The 8879-nt window shown below is 45.8% G+C and overlaps 1 protein-coding gene across 1 annotated transcript in view; it reads left to right on the forward strand.

The window, feature by feature from the left end:
- Nucleotides 1-8879, forward strand: part of EFNA2 (ephrin A2) — a 175358-nt gene that overhangs the window by 37061 nt on the left and 129418 nt on the right. The gene's annotated exons all lie outside the window — the stretch shown is intronic.

Here is an 8879-nt window from a genome sequence, read left to right on the forward strand (position 1 = left end):
CAGTCAGTCAGTCAATCCAGGCATTCATGCCTTATATATCAGAGCTATTTTCACTAAATTCCCAGGCAGATCTGATCGTTTTTTAAGCTTCCCTATTTTTATCAGAGTCCACTAAACGAAATTGGAATCCAAGTGGCAAAATTGTCCTCATCAACATGTATTAGGGAAGTTTTTAATGTCTGATGTTTTATTGTGTTCTTAATATCCTGTTGGGAGCCGCCCAGAGTGGCTGGGGCGGCCTGGCCAGATGGGTGGGGTATAAGTAATAAATAATTATTATTATTATTATTATTATTATTATTATTATTATTATTATTATTATTATTATTATTATTACAGTGGTACCTCGCAAGACGAATGCCTCAGAAGACGAAAAACTCTCAAGATGAAAGAGTTTTTCGTTTTTTGAGTTGCTTCGCAAGACGATTTTCCCTATGGGCTTGAGCAAATTTTCTTACCAACCGCATTGGACAACTTCTTCTAATGAGACAAAACAAGCACAACATCCTAGCTCTTTGCCGTGCTATCAAACCCAAGTGTCTGGGGTTTTTTATTGGAATTTACTGGTTGATCTGTGATTGATTGATCAATGCCGGTCATGATCAGGGGAGACCCATTGAAATGAAAGGAGATGGCTTTGATCAGTCCATCTCAGCAGGCAGAATTTGGTCGGATACAGCCCAGCATCTGGAGGAGGGTGGATTTCTAAAGATCATGGCATTTCGGTCCACGAATCCAGTAGTATGATGAATTTCTCCCTCCGTTCCTATACAGAGGACTGCAGTCTCGTTCCTCTCGGAGCCTCCAAGTGGCCGAGACCCAGCCATCTACCGTATTTTTCACTCTATAAGACGCACCAGACCACAAGACGCACCTAGTTTTTGGAGGAGGAAAACAAGAAAAAAAATATTCTGAATCTCAGAAGCCAGAACAGCAAGAGGGATCGCTGTGCAGTGAAAGCAGCGATCCCTCTTGCTGTTCTGGCTTCTGGGATAGCTGCGCAGCCTGCATTCGCTCCATAAGATGCACACACATTTCCCCTTACTTTTTAGGAGGGGAAAAGTGAGTCTTATAGAGCAAAAAATATGGTACTTAACTCAACAATAGTATCTCGTGATGGTCTGGTGGGATCTCAGCTTCCAAATGTCCCGCTGTGGATCTTGTGTGTTTCCATCACTGCACAAGAGCCTTCTCCACCCTCTCGGTTTCCAAAGTCTCCCTCCCCGCCGACGCTCGCCCTGTGCCAACCGGGTTTCGAAAGCCAGGGTTGGATTAGCAACCCGACCGCAACTGTTTGTTCCTCTCTTTCTCTGCCTTCGTTAAAAACACGCACGCACGCACAAAACCCTTAAGAATGCGTGGCGGAAGGTTTAATCTGGCGACGGATCTGGCTGAGCATCTTATAAAAGCATTGCGCTGGCGACGTCCCCTCTCCGGATGAGCAGTTACAGGGTGGAGGTGGACGAGAAGCAGTTTGCGGCTCTGCATTTGAGTACGTGTGTGTGAGAGAGAGTCTGCATGCATCCATTAACCCCACTCCGAGTCTGAGGGTAAGGAGGCCTTTTTCCTGCCCCGCTGACTCGATATACGATACAATATAAAGGTAAAGGTAAAGGGACCCCTGACCATTAGGTCCAGTTGTGGCCGATTCTGGGGTTGCGGCGCTCATCTCACTTTATTGGCTGAGGGAGCCGGTGTACAGCTTCCGGGTCATGTGGCCAGCAGGACTAAGCCGCTTCTGGCGAACCAGAGCAGCGCACGGAAACGCTGTTTACCTTCCTGCCGGAGCGGTACCTATTTATCTACTTGCACTTTGATGTGCTTTCGAACTGCTAGGTGGGCAGGAGCAGGGACCAAGCAGTGGGAGCTCACCCCGTGGTGGGGATTCGAACCGCCGACCTTCTGATCGGCACGTCCTAGGCTCTGTGGTTTAACCCACAGCGCCACCCGCGTCCCTACGATACAATATACGATATCTTTATTGTCATTGTCCCATGCAGAACAATGAAATTGAAAAACTACATAAAACATTCAAAACCCCCTAAAAACTCTGAAACCCCATTTTAAAATACACTGTACTATAGAGACCCCTTATGCTGCATTTAGAACCAGAATTGCATTTGTGTAGAAACTGTTTCTCAGGCAGCTAGTCCTGCCCTTTATATCCCTGGACCTTCTTCCAGAAGGCAGAAGCTGAAAGAGATCATTTCCGGGGTGCGCACTGTCCTGCGCTATCTCTGCAGCTTTCTTATGGCACCTGGAAGCATAGATTTGATCCAAGGTGGGAAGAGTGCACCCAATTATTCTCTCTGCAGTCTTTACAACCCTGGACAGCATTGTCTTTTCCCTGCCGTGCAGCTCCCAAACCACACACACAGACCATAAGTTAATACACTCTCCACAGTACAATGGTAAAATGCCATCAACAGGTCCTTTGAGAGATTGTTTTTCCTGAGCATTGCCGGATTTACGTATAAGCTAAACAAGCTATAGCTTAGGGCCCCACTCTCTTGGGGTCCCCCCAAAAAATTAAAGGAAAAAACCAATTGGATGTATATTTCCAAAATATAAGCTAAAAAACCAATAAAATAAAACCTACCTACAGCAACAGTGTTTTGTGTTGTGTAGGTTCCTGTGATGTAAGTCATGGGCCCCGCCTGCTAGCCTGCTCCCTAAAAAACGGTGGTACCTTGGTTTAAGAACAGCTTAGTTTATGAACAACTCGGATTAAGAACGCTGCAAACCTGGAAGTAGGTGTTTTGGTTTGTGAACTTTGCATTGGAATAAGAACATGTTTCGCTTCCTGTGTTCCATTTGTAAATTGAGTCCCCTGCTGCTGTGGGAAAGCGTGCCTTGGTTTAAGAACGCTTTGGACTTCTGGAATGGATTAAGTTTGTAAACCAAGGTACCACTGTATTCCTGGTTTGCTCATTTCTATATATAGGGTGCCTACATTCTGCATGTGCAAATGGCTTTAGATACCTATTAGGTCCATAAATTACCATAGAGCACAGGGGTCAGTAAGCTTTTTCAGCAGGGAGCCGGTCCACTGTCCCTCAGACCTTTTGGGGGGCCGGACTATATTTTGAAAAAAATATATGAATGAATTCCTATGCCCCACAAATAAGCCAGAGATGCACTTTAAATAAAAGCACACATTCTACTCATGTAAAGACGCCAGGCAGGCCCCACAAACAACCTAGAGATGCATTTTAAATAAAAGGACACATTCTACTCATTTAAAAACACGCTGATTCCCTGACCGTCTGCGGGCTGGATTTAGAAGGTGATTGGGCCAGATCCGGTCCCCGGGCCTTAATTTGCCTACCCATTATATAGCATATATTCTGCACAAAAAACAGTGACAATTGTTTGTTGACAAAGGACAGCTGGACATATAAAGGGCTCAGTAGCTTAGAGCTTCATCAAGCCTAAATCCAGCCCTGTTCCTGAGCGCTAGTTGGATCTAATGAATCCTCCAGGTTCTCTGCCTGCCCTATGGCATATCTAGCTAAACTTGAAATCCCTAAGCACCCCTTTATTTTGGCTCAATGTCATGCCCTCCCCTCTGCTGTCCTTGAAGGCGATTTCTTACCTGGAGAGGCTGTGTTCCTTTGACCCTGGACAAATAGAAACAACAGAGTGTGCACTTCTTCTGTGTCTATTATAGAGCCATTCGTACCAGCCTCATTTTACTATCGTTGCATAAGTACTATAGGTAAAGGAACCCCTGACCATTTGGTCCAGTCGTGACCGACTCTGGGGTTGCACGCTCATCTCGCTTTACTGGCCGAGGGAGCCGGCGTCCAGCTTCCAGGTCATGTGGCCAGCATGACTAAGCCGCTTCTGGCGAACCACAGCAGCACACGGAAATGCCGTTTACCTTCCCGCTGGAGCGGTACCTATTTATCTACTTGCACTTTGTGCTTTCAAACTGCTAGGTTGGCAGGAGCAGGGACCGAGCAACGGGAGCTCACCCCATCATTACGGGGATTCAAACCGCCGACCTTCTGATCGGCAAGTCCTAGGCTCTTATACTTATGCATAAATTCTATACCTCCCTGCTGCTTTCAGAAACTGGTTCTGCTACAACTTACGACGCTACCAGCTTCAGCACAGCAACGCTCAAAATTCGTCAGTTGATGGCCTGTGCCACAAACTGGATAGAATGAGCACTCATATTAGAGTGCGCTGTAGACTGATAGTAAAGGTAAAGGGACCCCTGACCATTAGGTCCAGTCGTGGCCGATGCTGAGGTTGCACGCTCATCTTGTTCTATAGGCCGAGGGAGCCAGTGTTTGTCCACAGACAGCTTCCGGGTCATGTGGCCAGCATGACTAAGCCGCTTCTGGCAAACCAGAGCATCGCACGGAAACGCCATTTACCTTCCCGCCAGAGCAGTGCCTATTTATCTACTTGCACTTTGCCGTGCTTTCGAACTGCTAGGTTGGCAGGAGCAGGGACCGGGGAACGGGAGCTCACCCCGTCGCTGGGATTCAAACCTCCAACCTTCTGATCGGCAAGTCCTAGGCTCTGTGGTTTAACCCACAGCGCCACCCGCCTCCCTTTCCTGTAGACTGATAGCCATAGTCTTATATAGTCTCAAATGCCTTGGTACTCAAACAACTTGGAACCCAAACACTGCAAACCTGGAAGCAAGTGTTGCGGTTTGCTAACCTTTTTCAGAAGCCGAACATGCTCCGTTTTGAGTGCCACACTTCTGTTTTGAGTGTGATGCTGAGGTCTGTCTGCTTTTGCTATTTATTTTGCATTTTTGTTTTTGTGGCTCATTTTGTTTTGTTCTTGTGACTGTGTGGAACCCAGTTCAACTACTGATGGATTGATTGTGTGACTGCAGTACATTGTTTATTGCTTTCGTTTTATGGATCAGTGGTCTTGTTAGATAGTAAAATTCATGTTCAATTGCTGCTTTAGGGGTTGTTTTTAAAAGTCTGGAACGGATTAATCCATTTTGCATTGCTTTCTATGGGAAAGCGCACCTTGGTTTTGGAACGCTTTGGTTTTGGAACGGACTTTCGGAATGGAGTAAGTTTGAGAACTAAGGTACCATTGTACAACGTTGCCAGATTCTGCACAGCAGCGCTCAAAATTCCGCAAACCCAGAAGTGACTATTCTGGTTTCTGAACGTTTTTGGGAAGCCTAACGTCCGACGCGGCTTCTGATTGAGTGTAGGAAGCTCCTGCAGCCAATTGGAAGCTGCGCCTTGGTTTTCGAACATTTTCAGAAGTCGAACGGACTTCTGGAATAGATTCCGTTTGAGAACCAAGGTATAACTGTTGTTGTTGTTGTTCAACTGTTGTTGTTTTCCCATCTGACGGGGTTGCCCCAGCCACTCTGGGTGGCTTCCAACTTCTAAATTGTCTCCCACTTCCAAATGGAAAATAAAAATGCAAACTGGACACACACACACTTTTTAATGCAACTTGAAGGTGCAATTCAAATGTTAACACATATTGCAAGATTCATCCAAGCCCCAATTTTCAGAGAGTCAAAAGTTCCAGATATCAACGCAAAAGAAAATACTATTAATGTCCCCATACAGGCAGCTCCCCATATACGGTGGTACCTCAGGTTAAGTACTTAATTCGTTCCAGAGGTCTGTTCTTAACCTGAAACTGTTCTTAACCTGAAGCACCACTTTAGCTAATGGGGCCTCCTGCTGCCACTGCGCCGACGGAGCCTGATTTCTGTCCTCATCCTGAAGCAATGTTCTTAACTTGAAGCAATATTTCTGGGTTAGCGGAGTCTGTAACCTGAAGCGTTATGTAACCTGAAGCGTATGTAACCTGAGGTACCACTGTACACGCATTCAAGGCACCTGAAACTTCGCACATCGCTGCAAACCCAGAAGTGAGGATGAAATGGGGAACATTGTACATGCCGTGACATCTTTGGAAGATAAAAGTGGTACAGTATATAAGTGCAAGGAAAAATGCTCAAAACTCTTGGGAAACGACAAGGTGTCAAACTCCCTTATTACACTCATTCAACTTCTCAAAATCAGGGACAGGATAGAAAATCAGTTACTTAGAGTAGACCCATTGGCTAACTTAGCCACACTTATTAATTACACTGTCTTGAGCCGTCTACAGAATTGTCTCTAAAGCAGCGTTAAGAAATTTCCTTCCTTTCACAATCCCACTCGTTTTCATTATTAAAGACATCATTCATTTCATTATTCATTTGTTTTATTTTTTTAAAAAAATCCCTGCTCATCTTTTCGTTATCCTTTCATTAAATTTGCATTTGTTTCATTACCTTTCCAATTCATTCCTGTTTCCGTGTCTTGTCTTCCATTTGTTCGGCACACTTGATTTGGCCCAGTTGATTTAGGTAAAGGTAAAGGGACCCCTGACCGTTAGGTCCAGTCGTGGCCGACTCTAGGGTTGCGGCGCTCATCTCGCTTTACTGGCCGAGGGAGCCAGCGTACAGCTTCCGGGTCATGTGGCCAGCAGGACTAAGCCGCTTCTGGCGAACCAGAGCAGTGCACGGAAACACCGTTTACCTTCCCGCTGGAGCAGTACCTATTTATCTACTTACACTTTGACGTGCTTTCAAACTGCTAGGTTGGCAGGAGCAAGGACTGAGCAACGGGAGCTCACCCCTCATGGGGATTTGAACCGCCAACCTTCTGATCGGCAAGTCCTAGGCTCTGTGGTTTAACCCACAGCGCCACCTTCGTCCCTTGCCAGTTGATTTGGGACCCGCCAAATGTCCCAGAAACTTTCTGAAATAATAAAATAAAATAATTAATGGCAAACCTCCTTCTCTTGGAGAGATCAATGGGTTTAAATCATGAAAACAAACTCTCCTTTAAGTTGTAAGTTGTTTAAAACTGGCTTTAATGCTGTGTTTTGATGTTGTGACACGCCCCGGGACCTTAGGATAAAGGGCAGGTAAATGATGATGATGATTGATATTTTATTTCTTGCTTAAACAAATAAAGGTAAAGGGACCCCTGACCGTTAGGTCCAGTCGTGGCCGACTGTATTCCAGTTCAAATTATTAGTTCAGCAAATCCTTATTGATAAATTTTAACCTATTTCTAAATCCTTCCCCCCCCCCCCATATATTTATCTTAAAGCATTACAGCTGGAAACCACTTGATTTCTATCCGACATCCTTCTAACATTCATTAATTTTGCAATATTTCTGTAAATAGTCTTTAAATTTATTCCAATCTTCTTCCACCGACTCTTCTCCCTGGTCTCGGATTCTGCCAGTCATTTCAGCCAGTCCCATATAATCCATCATCTTCTTCTGCCATTCTTTCAGAGTGGGTAAATCCTGTGTCTTCCAGTACTTTGCGATGATTATTCTTGCTGCTGTTGTTGCGTACATAAAGAATGTTCTATCCTTCTTTGGCACCAGTTGGCCGACCATGCCCAGGAGAAAGGCCTCTGGTTTCTTCAGGAAGGTATATTTAAATACCTTTTTCATTTCATTATAAATCATTTCCCAGAAAGCCTTGATCCTTGGGCACGTCCACCAAAGGTGAAAGAATATACCTTCATTTTCTTTGCATTTCCAACATTTATTATCGGGCAAATGATAAATTTTTGCAAGCTTGACTGGGGTTATGTACCACCTGTACTGTGGAACCTCCATGTTCAGTCATTGTCTATCTCTAAGTGCCATATGCTTCAGAGAACAACAGAGGGGGGGCGGTGTCTCTATCCTCAGGTGGCAGGACACAAGGGGCTGGACTCCAGCTGCCAACATCCCTGACCACTATGCATGCTGGCTGTTGGGCCTAATGGCAAAGAACTACAAGCCCTCCATCTCTGCCCTGTTTTAATGGGAGGGGCTGCTGCTGGGAGACAAAGCGATGGTTTGGTCCAGCAAGACGATTCTTAAGCAACCCCCAAGATTTTCTTCGTCTTCTTCTTCTTTCTATTTTTGCAAAAATTAGCTACCTCTCAACCCAGAGGGGGCGGGTGGAATCCTCTGGGAAATTTTTCACTTCTTGGGTTTCGAAAGAATGAATTAACATCCCAGGAGCGACTCGTGGGCAATGATGTTCATTTAAACGCCAACTCTGGGGATGGCGGTCAAAGTCTATTTATTACTTAATTTAACACAACGCGGCGCAGATTGGAAGCACAAGAGAACAGGATCTCCCCCCCTCCCCTTTTCCCACTTCCTGACGCCCCGTTAAGAGTTGCGGCGATGGGGGAATTTCCAGAGGTGGAGCTGATCTAATCTCTGCCATAATTCCATTTTCTATTAAAAGCATCAGGAGCTCTGGGCTCTCATCTCCTCACCTGACACCTCTCCCAAGCCAGCTTGGCTAATAAGCCGGCGCTCGAGAACAGGGGTGGGCAACCTGCGGCCCCATGGCCTAATTTCATGCAGGTAGCGGGGGGGCAAGGAGAGAGGAAAATGGGGTGACGGAGAGGGAGGAAGGGGGTGCGTTAGAAAGAGGAAAGAAGGTTGAGAGAGAGGAAGAGAGAGAGAGAAGGGGTGACCGAAAAAGTGGAAAGAAGGTATTCACATTCATCTTTGGCCCACACCACACCTGCATGTGGCCCCTAACAGATTCTCCCAGGGAGAATATGGCCCCGCAAAGGGGAATAGTTCCCTACACAGCTCAGAAAAAAAGTACAGTGGTACCTCGGGTTACAGACGCTTCAGGTTACAGACTCTGCTAACCCAGAAATATTACCTCGGGTTAAGAACTTTGCTTCAGGATGAGAACAGAAATCGTGCTCTGGCGGTGCGGCAGCAGCAGGAGGCCCCATTAGCTAAAGTGGTACTTCAGGTTAAGAACAGTTTCAGGTTAAGAATGGACCTCCAGAACGAATTAAGTACTTAACCCGAGGTACCATTGTAAAAACACGCTGATTCCTGGACCATC

This window comes from Podarcis melisellensis, assembly GCF_964234715.1.
Source record: "Podarcis melisellensis genome assembly, chromosome: 18".
Classification (NCBI taxonomy): domain Eukaryota; kingdom Metazoa; phylum Chordata; class Lepidosauria; order Squamata; family Lacertidae; genus Podarcis; species Podarcis melisellensis.